This window comes from Heterodontus francisci, chromosome 46 (genome assembly GCF_036365525.1).
Source record: "Heterodontus francisci isolate sHetFra1 chromosome 46, sHetFra1.hap1, whole genome shotgun sequence".
NCBI classification, from domain to species: domain Eukaryota; kingdom Metazoa; phylum Chordata; class Chondrichthyes; order Heterodontiformes; family Heterodontidae; genus Heterodontus; species Heterodontus francisci.
Genome location: NC_090416.1, coordinates 10,012,591 through 10,034,136, shown reverse-complemented (window position 1 = coordinate 10,034,136; position 21,546 = coordinate 10,012,591). Strand labels below are relative to the sequence as shown.

Genomic DNA, 21,546 nt, shown 5'->3' with positions numbered 1-21,546 from the left:
GTGGGACCCCCAGCACGAATCAGCATGTGAATTAGGAGCAGGAGTAGGCCACTTGGCCCCTCGAGCCTGCTCTCCCATTCAATAAGTTCATGGCTGACCTGATTACTCCACATTCCCGCTTACCCCCAATAACCTTCCACCTCCTTGCTTATCGAGAATCTATCCACCTCTGCCTTAAAAATATTCAATGGCTCTGCTTCCACTGCTTTTTAAGGAAGAGAATTCCAAAGACTCACAACCCTCAGAGAGAAAAAAATTTCTCCTTATCTCTGTCTTATTTTTAAACAGTGACCCACAAGGGGAAACATCCTTTCCACATCCACCCTGTCAAGACCCCTCAGGATCTTATATGTTTCAATTAAGTCACCTCTTACTCTTCTAAACTCCAGCAGATACAAGCCTAGCCTGTCCAATCTTTCCTCATAAGACAGCCCATCCATTTCAGGTATTAGTCTCTGAACTGCTTCCAACGCATTTACATCCTTCCTTAAATAAGGAGACCAATACTGTACACAGTACTCCAGATGTGGTCTCACCAATGCCCTGTATAACTGAAGCATAATCTCCCTACTTTTGTATTCAATTCCCCTCGCGATAAACGATAACATTCTATTAGCTTTCCTAATTACGTGCTGTACCTGCATGCTAACCTTTGGCGATTCATGCACTAGGACACCCAGATCCCTCTGCATCTTCGAGCTCTGCAATCTCTTACCATTTAGATAATATGCTTTTTTATTCTTCCTGTCGAAGTGGACAATTTCCCACTTTCCCATTTGACAGGTCTTCGCCACCTCACTTAACCTATCTATATCCCTTTGTAGCCCCCTTATGTCCACTTTACGAGTTACTTTCCTACCTATCTTTGTGTCATCAGCAAATTTAGCAACCATACCTTCGGTCCCTTCATCTAAGTCATTTATATAAATTGTGTAAAGTTGAGGCCCCAGCACTGATCCCTGTGGCACACCACTCATTACATCTTGCCAACCAGAAAATGACCCATTTATGCCTTACTCTCTGTTTCCTGTTAGCTAGCCAATCTTCTACCCATACCAATATGTTACCCCCTACACCATGAGCTTTTATTTTCTGCAATAACCTTTGATGTGGCACCTTATCAAATGCCTTCTGGAAATCTAAGTACAATACATCCACCGGTTCTCCTTTATCCACAGCACATGTAACTCCCTCAAAGACCTCCAATAAATTGGTTAAACATGATTTCCATCTTCACCAGAAGAATGGGAACTGGGATGGTGAGGGGGATAGGGTCTCTGGTTTGCTGCTGATGCCATACCCAGTGGATGAGCATCTTGTTATCAGTAACACTCTGCACCCTTTAAAGGTCTTGTTTGCAACAATGCGTCATGCCAAAAATAAATCAAATCTTGTCTTTTTTTTCATTCTCTTTCACTTTCCAAATAAAGTATTTAAATTGCTTATTGAAGTGTCTTGTCTTTCACACCAAGAATGATCTCCTCTCGAGCGCTCTCCTTAACCTGGTTGTTTGCAATAACTGACTGAGGCCCTTGGTGCTCACGAGGGCAGGGAGTTAGTTGAGCAACAGCTGAGCAGCTGTTAGTCATTCATCAACACTACTGGGTCCTCACTGAGAAACTCTTGTTGTCGCTGCAGAGCAGCCTTTTGCAATTTCCTTTTTACATTTGTTTATGCTCTTGAAAAATTTACCTCAGTCCAGCTCTTACAATTCCGTCTGTTTTAAAACCAGGGTAGTTAGTGAGATGTTTCCGCTTGTTGGGAGTCCAAAAGTAAGGTCCTAAATACAAGATATTCACTAATAAAGAACGCAGCAGAAACATCTTTACCCAGAGACTGGTGAGAATGTGGGACCAGTCAGCGACTGCTGCAGTCCATGCAGCAAGACCTGGACATCATTCAGGCTTGGGCTGAAAAGTGCAGTACCATTTGTGCTACACAAATGCCATGCAATGACCATTTTAAAGAGAGAATCTAACCTTCCCTTAATATTCAACCGCATTGCCATTTCTGAATTCCCCCCACCATCGACATCCTAGGTCGCCATAGACCACAAGTTTAACTGGGCTAGCTGTGTAAATAATGTAGCTACAAGAGCAGGTCAGAGGCTGGGAATTCTGTGGTGAGTAACTCATCTACTGACTTCCCCAAAGCCTGTCCACCAGCTACAAGGTACAAGTTAGGAGTGTGATGGCTAATGTCCACTTGCCTGGATGAGTGCAGCTCCAACAACACACGAGAAGGTCAACACAATCCAGGACAAAGCAGCCCGCTTGATTGGCACCCCATCCACCACCTTCAACATTCACTCCCTTCACCGCTGACGCATAGTGGCAGCAGTGTGTACCATCTACAAGATGCACTGCAGCAATGCACCAAGGCTCCTCCGACGCACCTTCCAAACCCGCGACCTCTACCAACTAGAAGGACAAGGGCAGCAGACACATGGGAACACCACCACCTGCGAGTTCCCCTCCAAGTCACACACCATCCTGATTTGGAACTATATCACCGTTCCTTCACTGTTGCTGGGTCAAAATCCTGGAACTCCCTAACAGCACTGTGTGTGTACTTACCCCACATGGACTGCAGCGGTTCAGGAAGGCAGCTCACCATCACCTTCTCAAGGGGCAATTAGGGATGGGCAATACATGTCACCCTTGCCAGCAATGCCCATGTCCCATGAGACAATTTAAAAAATACCTTGCTACGACATGGAGTAACTGAGGTAAATAGATTAAGGGGAAGCTGGATGAACACATGAAGGAGAAAGAATAGAAGGATATGTTGATACGGTGAGATGAAGTAGGGGTGGGAGGAGGCTCATGTGGAGCAGAAATACCAGCATGGAGCAGTGGGGCCAAATGGCCTGTTTCTATGCTCTAAATTCTGTCATTTATCTTTTTGAAATTGCCCCTTGTTTTCTTGGCTATTAACTGCCATCTGAAGGGTCCCAGCGAGCCACTCTGCTCCATCAATAGGGAGGGGTAGTCACTGATGGCTTTGCGAGCGGCAACCAGTTCCCAAGAATGAATTGGGGAGGAAAAGAATGTTGGATGGGATCAGGATGTGCTGTGACGCCCTGTGCAGCTGAACAGCCTGATGTGGTCTCATACGTGCAGCCCAGCAAAGTCTTCAGGCGAGGGGGAGACTAATTTGGGAGGAGCGAAAAACCATATCAGCATTCTCCCAAACCCAAGCTCCTTTCGATATGGGTTCCGATTGTACTTTACTGCAGTAGCACCTTGGCCCTTCTGTCTGCACAGCTGCGTCCTCTGGGCAGAGGACTTCAGGAATATTTTGCAGAACAGCATGACCAAGGATTGCTCTTTGTTCTCTGTGTTTTTCAGGCAATGCACCATTTACTGCCCATCTCTAGTTACCCCAATTACTTAACCAAATACTGAGACTTCAGAGGCAAGTGAGAGTCAACAGATGCGCCCAGAAAGGATGGGGGTATCAGATTCCCTTTCCTCAAGAGTTACTGTGAGGACACAGATTTAAGGTAATTTGGTAAAAGAACCAGAGGGGGAGATGAGGAGAATTTTTTTTTAACGCAGCGAGTTGTTGTGATCTGGAACGCGCTGCCTGAAAGGGCGGTGGAAGCAGATTCAATAGTAACTTTCAAAAGGGCAATTGGATAAATACTGGAAGGGAAAATATTCGCAGGGCTATGGGGGAAAGAGCAGGCTGGGTAGTGGGACTAATTGGATAGCTCTTAGAACCATAGAAAAATTATGGCACAGAAGGAGGCCATTCAGCCCATCGTGTCCGTGCTGGCCGAAAAAAACTAGCCGCCCAATCTAACCCCACCTTCCAGCCCCTGTCCGTAGCCTTGCCGGTTACAGCACTTCAGGTCCAGGTACCTTTGAAAAGAATTGAGGGTTTCTGCCTCCACCACTGATCCTGGCAGTGAATTCCAGACTCCCACCGCCCTCTGGGTGAAAAAGTTTTTCCTCATGTCCCCTCTAATCCTTCTACCAATCACCTTAAATCGGTGTCCCCTGGTAATTGACCTCTCCGCTAGGGGAAACAGGTCCTTCCTGTCTACTCTATCTAGGCCCCTCATAATTTTGTACACCTCTATTAAGTCACCCCTCAGCCTCATCTGTTCTAAGGAAAACAACCCTAGCCTATCCAATCTTTCCTCGTAGCTGCAACTTTCAATCCCTGGCAACATTCTTGTTCATCGCCTCTATACTCTCCAGAGCGATTATGTCCTTCCTGTAATGTGGTGACCAGAACTGTACACAATACTCCAGCTGTGGCCTAACCAGCATTTTATACAGTTCCAGCATTACATCCCTGCTTTTGTATTCCATACCTCGGCCAATAAAGGAAAGCATTCCATATGCTTTCTTCACCACTCTATCTACCTGTCCTGCCACCTTCAGGGACCTGTGGACATGTACTCCAATGTCTCTCACGTTGTCTACCCCTCTCAATACCCTCCCGTTTATTGTGTATTCTCTCGCTTTGTTTGCCCTCCCCAAATGCATTACCTCACACTTCTCTGGAATGAATTCCATTTGCTACCTTTCCGCCCACTCAACCAAACCATTGATATCATTCTGGAATCTACAGCTATCCTCTTCACTATCAACTACGCGGCCAATTTTTGTGTCATCTGCAAATTTCCCAATCATGCCTCCCACATTTAAATCCAAATCATTAATATATACCACAAACAGCAAGGGACCCAACACTGAGCCCTGTGGAACGCCACTGGAAACCACCTTCCATTCACAAAAACATCCGTCAACTACTACCCTTTGTTTCCTGTCCCTGAGCCAATTTTGGATCCAACCTGCCACATTCCCCTGTATCCCATGGGCTTTCATTTTACTGACCAGTCTGCCATGTGGGACCTTGTCAAATGCCTTATTAAATCCATGTAGATCACATCCACTGCACTACCCTCATCAATCCTCCTTGTTACTTCCTCAAAAAACTCAATCAAGTTAGTAAGACGTGACCTTCCCTTAACAAATCCATGCTGACTATCCCTGATTAATCTGTGCCTTTCTAAGTGACAGTTTATCCTGTCTCTCAGAATTGATTCTAATAATTTACCCACCACCGAGGTCAGATTGACTGGCCTATAATTATTTGGCCTATCCCTCGCACCCTTTTTAAACTATGGTACAACATTCGCAGACCTCCAATTGTCTTGTACCACACCTGTATCGAGTGAGGATTTGAAGACGATCCTTTTTGCATCTGCTATTTCCTCCCTGGCTTCCTTTAACAACCTGGGATGTAATCCATCTGGCCCTGGCGATTTATCCACTTTCAAGGATGTCAGACCCTCTAGTATTTCCACTCTCATTATGCTTATCATAGCTAATATTTCACACTCCTCTTTAACTGCAATGTCTGCATCAACCCTCTCCTTTGTGAAGACACAGACAAAAACAATCATTAAGAATCCTGCCCACATCTTCTGCATCTACGCATAAGTTCCCTTGTCCATCTCTTTCAAAGAGCCAGCATAGGCACGATAGGCCGAATGGCCTCCTTCTGTGCTGTCTGATTGTAAAAAGTGGTGGGAATTGAGCTCATGGTTGCCAGTCTTGTCCCACTGTCACTGGACTGTGTTACGATCAGGTGAGGAGTGGTCAAGAGGCTCCCCTCTTTTCCCTCTCCTTTTTTGACTGCAACAGGGTTTATCTCTTTTAAAAAGCGGATGCACTTATCACTTTAGTGAGTGTTTAACCCTTTATGTATTAAGATCATAAAAGAACCAATCGGACAGATTTTCTTGAGTTTAAACAAGGAAGAGGTTAGTTTTATTGTACTTAAAAACAAAACCCGATCTAAGTAAAATAATAAACTATGCTCCAACTTTCACACGCACACACACGCAGAAATAGTTTACAGAGTGGAGAAGGATAGATTGGTTGGATTAGAGTCCGGAGCAATTTAAAAAAGGACTATACAGTCTGTGGCGTTTGGTAACTCAGTTGTCTTTCGGCTGAACTCGGTGGTCCTGAGGGTTCCGCTTGTAGAGGTGGCCAACTTTGGTTCAGGGTTTTCTTGGAGACAGTGATGCAGATGGATTTCTTCACGGGGTTTCTGCCTGCAGGCTTGGATGGTTACAGCCAGCAGGGTTCGAACTTGCAAGGTGGCCTGGGGAGAGAGAGAGAGAGACCCCACTTGAATGCTTCATTGGTCCATCTCAGGTGCTTATCTGCCTGCAGACAGAAAGAGCAGCTACTTTCACACAGATCGTGTCTACGAATTTCAGTCTCTCAGGGCCCCATTGTTTCAGTGATTACCATTTGAGTGGTCCGTCTCCACCAGTGTTAATGTTCCAAGATTGCCTTTACTGTCTTGTTAATGAAGGCAGGGCAGAGAGCCCATTCAAATTTCTCAGTTCCGGTTGGAGATTTACTAGACCCACGTTTCCACCTCGATATATTGGAATGTAGGCTATTTAGATGTAAATTGCGGTGGCTATCTTTTATCAGTCCTCTTTTTTTAACATAATTCTGCACAGCACACGTTCATGTCAACTGTCACACCCGCAATTTACAGATAGCAGCTAGCTGCATGAACTCACTCAATCCACAAGAGACTCGGCAGTAAGCCCTTCCGTTGTGTTGTGTGTGATGCTGAATTGGATTGCCAGTTATGCTTGGGCATATTACTGGATGTTTATGACATGAGTTAGTTCCCATGTCGGACGGCCTCACCCAGTCAAACCGCGCTGTGTTCCCAATCCTATTGCAGAATTAAACGAGTGAAAACACCATTTTTTTTTTTTAATGCTCCGATTTTTCTACACGGTTTGCTCGTAGTGTCCAGGGGATCAGTCTTCAATTCCTGTAGATTCCCAGCGTCCCCGGCGTCCTGAGGCCCGATATTTATCCCTCAACCAACATCATTTTCGCGTTGCTGTTTGTGGGATCTTGCTGTGCGCAAATTGGCCGCTGTGTTTCCTACATTACGACAATGGCCGCACTTCAAAAAGGTATGTCATTGGCTGTGAGGCGCTTTGGCACGTCCTGGGGTTGTGATAGGTGCTATAGAAATGCATTTTTTTTTTTACCTATTTAGTGTTTGCGGCATTTCTTTTTCTTTTCTCGCCCTCCAGTGAGTATTGAATCACACTGAAAATGTCAAAACTGAGATGGGATCGATTTTTGTCGGGTTAAGGGGATTAAGGGTTACGGATCCAAGGCGGGGAGATGGAGTTAAGGTACAGATCAGCCATGATCTCATTGAATGGGGGAGCAGGATAGAGGGGCTGAATGGCCTCTTCATGTTTTAGTCTTGCAGAGGTTGTCGTTGAGCGAGGAACATCCATGGATTTGTTAACGAATAGAGCCAAGCGAGGGGTGCCAGATTTCACTGCCGGTCAAACTGTTTAATTACAGCATGCCTGAATGCACAACAGGCAAATTAAACCTAATCTGGGTGTGTCGATGGAGTCGGTAATAGCAGTGGCCCGAGGCACAGAAGCAAAGGGGCTTACGGCGAATTAAGTAATTTTAATTTTGTGTTTACTAAACAGAGCAACGGGGCAACTGACAGAAAGTAATTGGCGGGCCACACACACACAAACACACACACAGTAGTCATCTTTCCTTGTTCCTGGGTGGGTGTGTGCTGCACCAGTGCACTATCTCAACGAGGGTGATGAATACAAGGTTCCTCAACTCAAAAGCCTCAACCTAAAATAGAATCCCCACACAACCCCTGGCTCTTTTGCCAGTCACCTCAAATGTGCATCCTCTGGTTACCAACCCTCCTTACTTACTCTATCAAAACCCTTTCTGATTCTAAGCGCTATTTCAAAAGAAGGACCTCGGGGTATCTGAGGCAATGCAGTCCTTTGGGAGTGTAGTCACTGCTGTACGGTCATACGAATTAGGAGCAGGAGTAGGCCACTCGGCCCTTCGAGCCTGCTCCGCCATTCAGTAAGTTCATAGCTGAATTGATAACTCCACATTCCCGCCTAGTCCCCACCGCCCCCCCCCCCAATAACCTTCCACCCTCTCGCTTATCAAGAATCTATCTACCGCTGCCTTAAAATTATTCAAAGACTCTGCTTCCACCACCTTTTGAGGAAGAGAATTCCAAAGACTCACGACCCTCTGAGAGAAAAACATTTCTCCTCATCTCTGTCTTAAATGGGCGACCCCTTATTTTTAAACAGTGACCCCTAGTTCTAGATTCTCCCACAAGGGGAAACATCCTTTCCACATCCACCCTGTCAAGACCCCTCAGGATCTTACATGCCCGTCACCAGTCCCCTGAGAATATTGGGAGAAAGATTAGGCTTCAGGTGCAAATCGACGTCAGGAAGAATTAAAACAAAAAAGGTGCTCAGTGCAATTGTGTTACCATGGCAACTGTCGCTCAGCACGTCCAGCTTTGTCTTCACTGCTCTGCTTGCAGAGTCGGTGTCAGAATCGTGGGCTGTGGGTGTTCAGGGGAGTTCTAGGCTCTGAGAGAACTGACCCGGGTCCTGGCCAAGTGGCAGACGGCGACAGCGGGGGCAGGGAAAGTCTTGTTGGGGGTCTGTCAGCAGATCGGTGAGGCTCTCTCTTTAGTCTCATCACTCAAGGGGAGGCGCACCGACTGGGGTGATTCAATAAAGGTAAGTGAGACATCGAGGCTTGACAGGGGCAGACTGTCAACGGCAATTACGCTTTTAGCGTGGACCTCAGCTCATTGGGGCTAAGGAATGGAAAACGTGCAGGAGGAGAGAGTCACTTTTCAGAGCTTTACTCTGTATCTAACCCCCGTGCTGTACCTGTCCTGGGAGTGTTTGACGGGGACAGTGTAGAGGGAGCTTTACTCTGTATCTAACCCCCGTGCTGTACCTGTCCTGGGAGTGTTTGATGGGGGACAGTGTAGAGGGAGCTTTACTCTGTATCTAACCCCCGTGCTGTACCTGTCCTGGGAGTGTTTGATGGGGGACAGTGTAGAGGGAGCTTTACTCTGTATCTAACCCCCGTGCTGTACCTGTCCTGGGAGTATTTGATGGGGGACAGTGTAGAGGGAGCTTTACTCTGTATCTAACCCCCGTGCTGTACCTGTCCTGGGAGTGTTTGATGGGGACAGTGTAGAGGGAGCTTTACTCTGTATCTAACCCCATTTTTTTTTTTTTTGTTTTTTTTTCTTATCTAACCCCCGTGCTGTACCTGTCCTGGGAGTGTTTGATGGGGGACAGTGTAGAGGGGGCTTTACTCTGTATCTAACCCCTGTGCTGCACCTGTCCTGGAGTGTTTGATGGGGACAGTGTAGAGGGAGCTTTGCTCTGTATCTAAACCCCGTTTTTTTTTTTTGTTTTTTTTTTAAAGGTGACCTTTATACCCCAGGCCCCTTTTATATATTTTTATGTCGAGGGGGCCTTTATTCCTCAGGCCCCCTTTATATATTTTTTATGTCGAGGGGACCTTTATTCCTCAGGCCCCCTTTATATACACACTTATATTTTTAAAATAACTTTATTAAAACCAGATAAATAAACAAAAAAACTCAAATTAAAATGCCATTCTCGGCGTCGACGATGCACTCCAGTCCCTGCGGTGCCCACCGGTCGCGGAACCCCATGCTGTACCTGTCCTGGGAGTGTTTGATGGGGACAGTGTAGAGGGAGCTTTACTCTGTATCTAACCCCGTGCTGTACCTGTCCTGGGAGTGTTTGATGGGGGACAGTGTAGAGGGAGCTTTACTCTGTATCTAACCCCCGTTTTTTTTTTCCTTTTTAAAAAAGATATTTATTGAATAGTTCCAGATATTTTATATTTTACTTCTTCTTCTCAACGCCCTGCTCTGCTGCTTCCTTCGCTCTCTTAGCACGGATTCCAAACAAACGGGCATTTGCACGGACTTGCAAAGGCCTTGAAATTCTTTCATCCTCAGAGATCAACTTCAGCAGAAGAATCGCCCTTCTTGGGCACAGAAGCCTTTCTTGGGAAGATGATTAGTTTAGAGCGATATTCCTTCAAACGTTGAACGTTGCACTGAATAGATTCAGTTGACTTGTTGCGGCGTCTGTGATCAACAGCAATGCTGATAGTACGTGCCACCCTCCTGTTAATGCCTGCTTCTTTAGCTCCTCCATGCTGAAGCCTGGTCTGGTACGTACTTTTAGCGTGGTATCTGATCGTGGGGATCAGCAACTGGACGTGGAGCAATGCTGAGTTCCGAAGAAGGGTCACTGACCCGAAACGTTAACTCTGCTTCTCTCTCCACAGATGCTGCCAGACCTGCTGAGTGATTCCAGCATTTCCTGTTTTTGTTTCAGATTTCCAGCATCCGCAGTGTGTCGCTTTTATTTTAGTGCTTTAATCTGTCTTGCCTTACGCCTGCGGATTTTTCTGGCTGGCTGATTGAACCAAGTGCGGACTATATTCTGCCAGTCCTTGTGGAAATGAGGGTTCAGGATCATCCCATTCCGACTTGGGACCATGGCTAACCCCCGTGCTGTACCTGTCCTGGGGAGTGTTTGATGGGGACAGTGTAGAGGGTCGGGGAATGGGACTGTGGGGGGGCGAGGTTTTTCAGAGAAACAGTGTGGGATGACGGAAGCTTAGAGGGCAAAGGGAGGATTGAATGAAAAGGACGGGGCAGGTTGCAAAGGATGTGACCGGGCTCACAGGAACTCGGGACCACAGCCTGCCCCAAAATCTTCAAGCAACAGGTGGGACGAGCTGGTTCAGGTGTAGGGGCTGTATGTGAAATGGGAGAGAGGTGCTGGGAAAAATGCAGTGATATGTTGGAAAGTTACTTACCCCCCCATCCCCGCCCCCCCCACCTCTCCCTGGATCTTTTACATCCACCTGAGAGGGGCAGATGAGGGCCCTCGGTTTAACGTCTCATCCTGAAAGACGGCACCTCCGACAGTGCGGCACTCCCTCAGTACTGGCACCAGGAGTGTTGGCCTGGATTACGGGCTCAAGTCTCTGCAGTGGGGGGGGGGGGGGGGTTCGAACCCACCAACCTTCTGAGTCCGGTGAGAGAAAGCGACCCCACCGAGGCAACCGGAAAGGTACGAAACCCTTTCATTCTCGCCGACAACGACACTCTTCACCTTAGTGAGTCTCAGAAACCGACAGAAAAAAAGAAAGAGACTACATTTCGAAAACAACAGGGTTTGGCACAGGTGGTCCCAGCTGCAATTCAGGTTCTGCCTCGGGGAGTAGTTCCGGTTGTAAATTTAAATTCCGAGTTAGTGACAGTGAGAGGGAGCTCTGAGGAGGCACTCCAGGGATCACTACAGTTTTTAAATTATCTGCCTCATTTAACAAAGAGTTTGTTTTATTAGCGTGTTTTTAAAAGGGGGAAATCAGTGCACCAGGTGGATGTAAAAGATCCCACAGCCACTACTGGAAGAAGAGCGGGGGGGAAGGGTGGGCATTCAGAAGGGATGTGAAGAGGCAGATAAGGGAAGCAAAGAGAGAGCATGAAAAGAGATTGGCAGCTAACATAAAAGGGAATCCCTAAATCTTCATTAGATATATAAATAGCAGAAAGATAGTAAAAGGAGGAGTGGAGCTGGTTAGGGATCAAAAAGGGGATTTATGCATGTTGGCAGGGGCAATAGCTGAAGTATTGAATGAAGACTTTGCATCTGTATTTACTAAGAAGAAGCTACCCAGGCCACAGTGAAAGAGGAGGTAATTAATGCACTAGAATGGTTTAAAATTGATAAGGAGGAGGTATTAGATAGGCTGTCTATACTTAAATGGATAAAGCACCAGGACCAGATGAGATGCATCTCAGGATACTGAGGGAAGTGAGGGTGGAAATCGCAGAGGTACTGACCACAATTAGGACTGGAGAATTGCAAACGTTACACCCTTGTTAAAAAGAGGGTGTAAAGATAAACCCAGCAACTACAGGCCAGTCAGTTTAACTTCGGTGGTGGGGAAACTTCTAGAAAGAATAATTCGAGACAAAATTAAAAGGCACATGGACAAATGCGGGTTAATTAAGGAAAGCCAGCACGGATTTGTCAAGGGAAAATTAGGTTTAACTAACTTGCAGGAGTTTTTTGAAAAGTTAACAGGGAGGGTTGATGAGGGCAATGCTGTTGATGTGGTGTACATGGACTTTCAAAGTGCTGAACAACAGACTTGTGAGCATGGAATAAAACGGACAATAGCAATACGAGATTGGCTGAGTGACAAGAAACAAAGAGTAGTGGTTAATGGACGTTTTTCGGGCTGGAGGAAGGTTTGTAGTGGAGTTCCCCAGGGATCAGTGTTGGGACCCTTGCTTTTCCTGATATATATTAATGACCCAGACCTTGGTGTACAGGGTGCAATTTCAAAGTTTGCAGATGATACGAAACTTGGAAGCATTGTGAACTGTGAGGAGGATTGTGTAGAACTTCAAAAGGACATAGACAAGTTGGTGGAATGGGCAGACAAGTGGCAGATGAAGTTCAATGCAGAGAAATGTGAAGGGATTCATTTTGGTCAGAAAAACATTGAGAGACAATATAAAATAAAGGATACAATTCTAAAGGGGGTGCAGGAGCAGAAGGACCTGGGTGTATATGTACATAAGTAATTGATGGTGGCAGGAGAGGTAGAGAGAGTGGTTAATAAAGCATACAGTATTCTGGGCTTTATTAATAGGGACATAGAGTACAAGAGCAGGGAAGTTATGTTGAACTTCAGTAAGACACTAGTTCAGCCTCAGCTGGAAAATATTGCATCCAATTCTGGGTGCCGCACTTGAGGAAAGACGTGAGGGCATTGGCGAGAGTACAGAAAAGATTCACGAGAATGGTTCCAGGGATGAGGAATTTCAGTTATGAAGATAGATTAGAGAAGTTAGGATTGTTTTCCTTGGAGAAGAGAAGGCTGAGAGGTGGTTTGATAGAGGTATTCAAAATCACAAGGGGTCTGGACAGAGTAGATAGACAGAAACTGTTCCCACTCGTGAGAGGATCGAGAACGAGAGGGCACAGATTTAAAGCAATTGGTAAAAGAGGTAAAAGTGACATGAGGAAAAACTCTTTTACACAGCGAGTGGTTAGGATCTGGAATGCGCTGCCTGAGAGTGTGGTGGAGGCAGGTTCCATCGAGGTCTTCAAGAGCAAACTAGTCTGTCAACTGAGAAGGAAGACCGTGCAGGTTTACGGGGTGAAGGAAGGGGAACGGAACTGAGTGAATTGCTCGCTTGGCGAGCTGGTGCAGCTTTAAAAAAATTCTTTCATGGGATGTGGGCTTCACAGGCAAGGCCGGCTTTTATTGCCCCTCCCCGATTGCCCTTGAACTGAATGTCTTGCTCGGCCATTTCTGAGGGCAGTGAAGAGTCAACCACATTGCTGTGGGTCTGGAGTCACATGTAGGTCAGACCGGACAAGGACAGCAGATTTCCTTCCCGAAGTGAACCAGATGGGTTTTTACGAGAACCAATGTCAGTTCTATGGTCACCACGAATGAGACTAGCTTTCAATTCCAGATTTTTATTAATTAATTGAATTCAAATTCCAACATCTGCCAGGGTGAGATATGAACCGCTGTCCACGGGCAATTGGTCTGGGATTCTGCATTACTAGTTCAGTGACATGACCACGACACCACCATTTCCCCGAGATGTGATGGGCCAAATGGCCTCCTTTTGCACTGTTACAATTCTGTGATTCTTTTATGATTTCCCTGGAGTCCTGGGGCCAATGTTTATCCCTCAACAAACACCACCTGTATCAATCCCACATCCCCTCGCTCTCACCATAGCCCTGTATCAATCCCACTGCCTCGCTCACACCCCATAGCCCTGTATCAATCCCACATCCCCGCTCTCTCACCATAGCCCGGTATCAATCCCACTGCCCCGCTCTCTCACCATAGCCCAGTATCAATCCCACTGCCCCGCTCTCTCCCCATAGCCCTGTATCAATCCCACTGCCCCGCTCTCTCACCATAGCCCTGTCTCAATCCCACTGCCCCGCTCTCTCACCATAGCCCTGTATCAATCCCACTGCCCTGCTCACTCCCCATAGCCCTGTATCAATCCCACTGCCCCTCTCACTCCCCATAGCCCTCTATCAATCCCACTGCCTCGCTCTCTCCCCATAGCCCTGTATCAATCCCACATCCCCGCTCTCTCACCATAGCCCTGTATCAATCCCACTGCCTCGCTCACACCCCATAGCCCTGTATCAATCCCACTGCCCCGCTCTCTCACCATAGCCCTGTCTCAATCCCACTGCCTCGCTCTCTCACCATAGCCCTGTATCAATCCCACATCCCCTCGCTCTCCCCATAGCCCTGTATCAATCCCACTGCCCCGCTCTCTCACCATAGCCCTGTATCAATCCCACATCCCCGCTCTCTCACCATAGCCCTGTATCAATCCCACATCCCCTCGCTCTCCCCATAGCCCTGTATCAATCCCACTGCCCCGCTCTCTCACCATAGCCCTGTATCAATCCCACTGCCTCGCTCTCTCCCCATAGCCCTGTCTCAATCCCACTGCCTCGCTCTCACCATAGCCCTGTATCAATCCCACTGCCTCGCTCTCTCACCATAGCCCTGTATCAATCCCACATCCCCTCGCTCTCCCCATAGCCCTGTATCAATCCCACTGCCCCGCTCTCTCACCATAGCCCTGTATCAATCCCACATCCCCGCTCTCTCACCATAGCCCTGTATCAATCCCACATCCCCTCGCTCTCCCCATAGCCCTGTATCAATCCCACTGCCCCGCTCTCTCACCATAGCCCTGTATCAATCCCACTGCCTCGCTCTCTCCCCATAGCCCTGTCTCAATCCCACTGCCTCGCTCTCACCATAGCCCTGTATCAATCCCACTGCCTCGCTCACACCCCATAGCCCTGTATCAATCCCACTGCCCCGCTCTCTCACCATAGCCCTGTATCAATCCCACTGCCCCGCTCTCTCACCATAGCCCTGTATCAATCCCACTGCCTCGCTCTCTCACCATAGCCCAGTATCAATCCCACTGCCCCGCTCTCTCACCATAGCCCAGTATCAATCCCACTGCCTCACTCTCTCACCATAGCCCTGTATCAATCCCACTGCCCTGCTCACTCCCCATAGCCCTGTATCAATCCCACTGCCCCGCTCTCTCCCCATAGCCCTGTATCAATCCCACATCCCCGCTCTCTCACCATAGCCCTGTATCAATCCCACTGCCTCGCTCACTCACCATAGCCCTGTATCAATCCCACTGCCCTGCTCACTCCCCATATCCCTGTATCAATCCCACTGCCCTGCTCACTCCCCATAGCCCTGTATCAATCCCACATCCCCGCTCTCTCACCATAGCCCTGTATCAATCCCACTGCCTCACTCTCTCACCATAGCCCTGTATCAATCCTACTGCCCTGCTCACTCCCCATAGCCCTGTATCAATCCCACTGCCTCGCTCTCTCACCATAGCCCTGTATCAATCCCACATCCCCGCTCTCTCACCATAGCCCTGTATCAATCCCACTGCCTCGCTCTCTCCCCATAGCCCTGTATCAATCCCACTGCCTCGCTCTCTCACCATAGCCCTGTATCAATCCCACTGCCTCGCTCTCTCACCATAGCCCTGTATCAATCCCACTGCCTCACTCTCTCACCATAGCCCTGTATCAATCCCACTGCCCTGCTCACTCCCCATAGCCCTGTATCAATCCCACTGCCCTGCTCACTCCCCATAGCCCTGTATCAATCCCACTGCCCCTCTCACTCCCCATAGCCCTGTATCAATCCCACTGCCTCGCTCACTCCCCATAGCCCTGTATCAATCCCACTGCCTCGCTCACTCCCCATAGCCCTGTATCAATCCCACTGCCCTGCTCACTCCCCATAGCCCTGCATCAATCCCACTGCCTCGCTCACTCCCCATAACCCTGCATCAATCCCACTGCCTCGCTCACTCCCCATAGCCCTGTATCAATCCCACTGCCTCGCTCACTCCCCATAGCCCTGTCTCAATCCCACTGCCTCGCTCTCTCACCATAGCCCTGTATCAATCCCACTGCCTCGCTCACTCCCCATAGCCCTGTATCAATCCCACTGCCCCTCTCTCTCACCATAGCCCTGTATCAATCCAAAACTAATCCCACTGCCCTGCTCCCTCCCCATAGCCCTGTATCAATCCCCAAACTAATCCCACTGCCCCGCTCTCTCCCCATAGCCCTGTATCAATCCCCAAACTAATCCCACTGCCCCGCTCTCTCCCCATAGCCCTGTATCAATCCCAAGCTAATCCCACTGCCCCACTCTCTCCCCATAGCCCTGTATCAATCCCAAACTAATTCCACCGGCTCCATTCCGCCTATGGTCCATTTTTGCGGAGGGGTGTTTGGGGGTCTGTGAGGTCTACCCACTTGCACCTGGTGGGTAGCCAATCAGGCTCCTTCACAGTCTAATTGAGTCCCATTAAAGGAGACCGAATGGAATATTCCAAACGGCCTCCAGGATACTGGAGGCGGCAGGGGCCAGTTTGAGTACCTGGAGCCAGGGACCCAGCTGCAGTCCAGCCTGGTGTGGGGTGGGGCCTGCACTCCAAGCAAGCCCAGAGGCCTTCCCTGCCTGCCTGGGTGCAAGAGCATCTACAGGCTGCCCTGAGGAGGGGCGGCTGCTGACTCCATTCTTTAATGAAAGATTTAAAAAGTTGGGGAGACGGTGCCTCCATCTTGAAGCACCCTCTCTCTGACTTACCTTCCCATGCAGACTGCTGCTCCCTTTGAGCTGGAAGCCCGCTGATTGGCTCTCCGGGTTTGGATGACGAAACTGCCCTCCTGGCCATTAATAGGCCGTTCCGGAGAGAATCACGGGTGAGTGACTGTTTCCCTCGGATTCGGGATGTGGAAAGCGTCCCAACCTCTGCTTCCCGTCTCCCGAGAGAAAATCTGGCCGTGATGTGTCCCAAACTCTCAGTGACCGTTTTATCGCCCCTCCTCACTGACAACCCCCTTTCAGAGGAAAATGGTCTTTCCGTAATCTGCTCAATCAAAACCCTTTACCCTTTTCACAACCTCTGTTGAATCTGCAATGGTCCAGTATCTCCGGTCTCTCCTCATTGCTGTCGTTTTTCATCCCTGGTGAATCGGTTTTAAGGTGCACCTTAAAGGAGGAGGGGCGGAGAGGTTTAGGGACGGAATTCCCGAGCTTAGGGCCCCAGGCAGCTGAAGGCACAGTTGCCAATGGTGGAGCGATGGGAATCGGGGGGAGTTGCGCGAGAGGCCGGAATTGGAGGAGGGCAGAGATCTCGGAGGGTTTAAGGCTGCAGATTAAGACTGCACACACTCTCCAACTGTAACCTGCCCAAGATCCTGTACAAACTAATAACTTCATCCTTACTTCTTGCACTGTGTGGACTTATATCGAGCTCCTCCCTTACGTCTGAGCCTGGGAATCTGCCTCTCGATCGGCGTTTTGTTTCCAGTTCTGGACGCCACACTTTCGGAAGGATGTAAAGGCATTGGAGAGAGTGCAAAAAAAAAGGATTCACGAGAATGGTTCCAGGGATGAGGCGTTCAAAAGGGAATTGGATAATTATCGGAAGAGAAAACATTTGCAGGGCTACGGGGAAAAGGCAGGGGAGTGGGACTAGGTGAGTTGATCTTGCAGAGGGCCAGCACAGGGCACGACGGGCCAAATGGCCCCCTTCTCCTTCTGTCTCCTTCTTCTCCTCCTTCCAGCATCTGCAGCGTTTTGCCTTTTGGAAGAATTGATCAATGTTAGATTGAAAATTAAGAACTGAGTCAGCGTCTACTGCTTTTCGTGGGAGAGAGTTCCAAACTTCTACCACCCTGTGTGCGTAGTAGTATCTCCTCACACCTCCCCGAGCGCCCCGGCTCTGGGTTTGGGCAGGAAGCGTTGATTTCTGTCAGGAGCCCAGGTACTTGCCGATAGTTTGGTGTTTACAACCCTCACCAACCCGGCTCATGGGTTAGTGAGGAAAAAGCACTGCATTTTTACCGCGCCTATCACCACCACAGGAACTCCTGAAGCATTTTTGCAGTGGAGTCACTGCTGTTAAGTAGGAAACGCGGCAGCCAATTTGCGCACAGCAAGCTCCCACAAACGGAAATGTGATCATGACCGTAACAGCTGCTTTTTTAGCGACGTTGATTGAGGGATAAATATTGGGCCCCAGGACACCGCTCTTCTTCCAATAGCGGCCGTGCGATCTTTTAGAGAGGGGCAGACGGGGCCCTCGGTTTAACGTCCCTTCCTGAAAGACGGCACCTCCCTTAGTGCTGGCACAGCGAGTGTGGGCTCCCACCCGGCCCGATTTGGGAGCTTGAACGTGACGATGGGTTTCCGCGTCTCGCGAAACGCCGAGTCGACCCTATTGCACCCGCCACGATGCAAAAAAATGCCGCGAAGCGTGTGGTGGTGGTGGTGGAGGGGGTGGGGTGCGGCCAGGGGAGAGGTTGGCAACGTTGTCAAGACAAAATGGCTGCCACATTGGCCAATGTGCCACTGACACGGTGTGGGAGGCGCTTCTATGCTACGATCTACGATAACGTAAAGATAAAGCCCAGGAAGCACACGTGAATGCAATATATTGCTAAAAATTTCATTTTCTATGGATTCATTCTTGAACCAAATCTGGTATGGGCTTGAGGCCTAGTTACAACTGACTAAAACTCTGAGCTGTCAATCATCCTTCAGTCTCCAGCTGAAGGTGGGGGCGGGTGAAGAAATGAGGCCGTTATTAAATGCCGCCAATCAGAGCAGCGCGTCAGCTGCCAATCACACTTACCCCGGGTCTATCCTCCAGTCAGGAGACGGGATTTATCAGAGCGTCGATTTGATTGGTCCAGCGCGATGCCAATCAATGGGGGGCGGCCCAATTCCCCGGGGGGGGGCTGGGAGGCGGGCGGGTGTCGGAGGCCCGAGCCTTATTGGTCGGCAAGCACGCCAATCGTTTGTTCCCGGCCAATTGTCTGGCAGCCCAGCTTCGGGGCGGGCCTTGAGGGTGGGTGGCTGGGAGGGCCGTCGATCAGGGCGATTGGGCCAATGGCGGCGGGGGGGGGGAAGCCGGTTCGGGGCCGGGCCAATCAGCGCCGTTGTTTGGGTGCCGGGGGGGCGGGCGCGGCGGTCGCGGCGCCGGTTGTGTTGGAAACGGGCGGCGGAGCCGGGGGGGAGCGGCGGTGGCTGGTGAGTGAATGAGGTTCCCCCTCCTCCTCCTCCTCCCGGTCTGGTTCCCGGGAGATGGAGCTGCGGCTGGGGAAATGGCGGGTGGGAAGGCAGCGGTTCGGCTCGATGCAGAAGCGGGGGGAGGTTTGATAAAACTGGGGGGGTTAACCCCCATACAGGCCCGAAGCCTCGGGCTGGAGTAGGAGAGTGAGCCGGGTGGGAGGAGGTGGGGGGCCGGGCACCTGAAATTTGAGGGGATGGAAGCTGGGAGCATGAGAACTAACCCTCAATCATCCAGCATCACTTCTAAATACCCAATAAATAAACATAAACCAATAAAAATAAATAAAAATCAATATTAAACATTAAATTAAATGTAAATATGAATATTAAACGTATGAAAATATAATGTAAGTACGCAAATTATATTAAACATAAGTTGTTGAAATGCTCAAACATAAATGTATTTTAATAAATTAATATAATTGAATATTAAATCAATAAATATAAATTTATTGTGAATTGTTTGAAAGCATGCAGTGATTAATATCTAAATTTGTTGGATGTTTAAAAATTCTGGTGTAATATTTGAATATTTGTTCACGTCAATGAGTTTATCGGTGTAAATATCGCAAGCAAATCATTCATCTATGCCTTTAAAATGTTGCTGCTAAATTTACCTGAATTTTGGTATTAAGATTGGAATATTTAAAATTAATTGTCGGCAAATATAAATAATTTTAATATATTAGTTGTATCGCAGTCATTTTCTGACTATTGTAAACTTCAGATCTAGATGTTTAACTTCAAGATATGAACTAACATCTTTAAGTAAAAGGATAATTAATTTCGTGCCGGAAGATATCTGATTGTTTAGCTCTTGCGAGAGTGCGGCTGCTCATGCAGTTGGTTTTAATTCACTTTCAGGTAATTTACCAAGAATCTAGGCATTGTGTTGGAACGCACTTGGCGTTACTGTGTGTGGTTCTGATCTCCATGTTACAAAAGAGGATATCGAGGCCCTGGGGAAGTTGCAGAAGAAAAGATTTACAAAGAGGTTATAACAAACAGGAAAGGTTGAACAGGCCGGGGGCTCTTTTCTCTGTCAGCAGAGAAGGCTGAGGGGTGACCTGATCGAGGTCTTTAAAATGATGAAAGGGTTTTCGATAGGGTAGGCGTAGAGAAGATGTTTCCATTTGTGGTGGTGGTGGTGGGGGTGGGGTGGGGGGGGGGAGACCGGAACTAGGGGGCCATAAGACCGTCACTAATAAGTCCGATGGGGGAATTCAGGAGAAACTCCTTCACCCAGAGAGTGGTGAGAATGTGGAACTCGCTACCACAGGGAGTGGTTGAGGGGGAATAGCAGAGATACATTTAAGGGGAAGCTGGATAAACACATGAGGGAGAAAGGAATCGAAGGATATGGGGATGGGGTGAGATGAAGAGGGGGGTGGGAGGAGGCTCGTGTGGAGCAGAAATGCCATGGAGCAGATGGGCCGAATGGCCTGTTTGTTTGTCAGACTGTCCGTGTAATAATTTCAAAAAGATCAAATTTGTTAAATCTGGTCTCTGTTTTTCGATGTCGTAACAGTTTTACATACTGTCGGAAAGGCATGTGTTTTCACTGGGCTGAGATTTCAATGTTGCAGTGATGTTTGCCTTGGCTTGTTGCCTTTGATTATCAATCTGGGGTCTTGCTGGATAGGTTTGCTTTGCCAAGATGGGGCAGGGCGGCGCCAGGCTTTTGCTTTTTACTGCCCTTGAGTGTGATTTTATGGTGGCAGAAGGGTCAGTACGCTTCTAAATCTGCAAGGCAGTGACGTGCTTTCAAAGCCGGCGCGCAGGTGCTCCCTTGGTTGTGCCAGCGGAGTTGGGGAAACGAAGGCGTGAAGCCAGCGCCACCACTTGATGCCATCCTGAGCTGTTTTGAATGTGGGCGGGATGCCGCTTCTCTCCACCACCCCCCCCCCCCCCCCCCCCCCACGGCCGAATAGCTTGGCGGTCCTCACTGCCACGACTTGTGAAGCATGGGCAAGTAAATGGGTGGGAGGGAGTCTGAAGGCGGCAGACAGTTTTTTTGGTGGGGAGGTGGTGAGCAGAGGGTGATTTATTTGACAAAAATTCTTGACATACAGCCCTGGTTATATTTGCTCCCATGTTGCATGTTACTGCTGGATAGATCATTGAAGCATTGAGTCTATTGGAAATTTGATAATTACAATGCTGGAGAATATTAATTAAAGGGGATGGTGATTGCTGGCAGTGCTTTTCAAGATGTACTCTTTAACCTCGCCCTTCCCTGCCTTGTGTTTCCTTTTCCCTCGGTGGCAGCCTCCTTTCTCCTCAGATCTTTTCCGTCCACCTGCGAGAGGGGCAGATGGGGCCCTCGGTTTAACGTCTCATCCGAAAGGCGGCACCTCCGACAGTGCAGCACCCCCTCAGTACTTGCGCTGGGAGTGTCGCCCTGGAC

General features: G+C 48.6%; 1 protein-coding gene and 1 pseudogene across 3 annotated transcripts in view; one reads left to right on the top strand and one right to left on the bottom strand.

The window, feature by feature from the left end:
• Positions 1-9,722: 9,722 nt before the first annotated feature.
• Positions 9,723-10,426, bottom strand: LOC137356797 (large ribosomal subunit protein eL13-like; annotated as a pseudogene).
• Positions 10,427-19,026: 8,600 nt separating this feature from the next.
• gatad2b (GATA zinc finger domain containing 2B) overlaps positions 19,027-21,546 on the top strand; it is an 81,831-nt gene continuing 79,311 nt past the window's right edge. For 2 of the 3 annotated variants that reach the window (XM_068022570.1, XM_068022569.1), the window contains exon 1: positions 19,027-19,097. The gene's annotated coding sequence lies outside the window, so the exon portion shown is untranslated. The remainder of the gene's footprint in view (positions 19,098-21,546) is intronic. The other variant, XM_068022571.1, reaches the window with a different exon arrangement.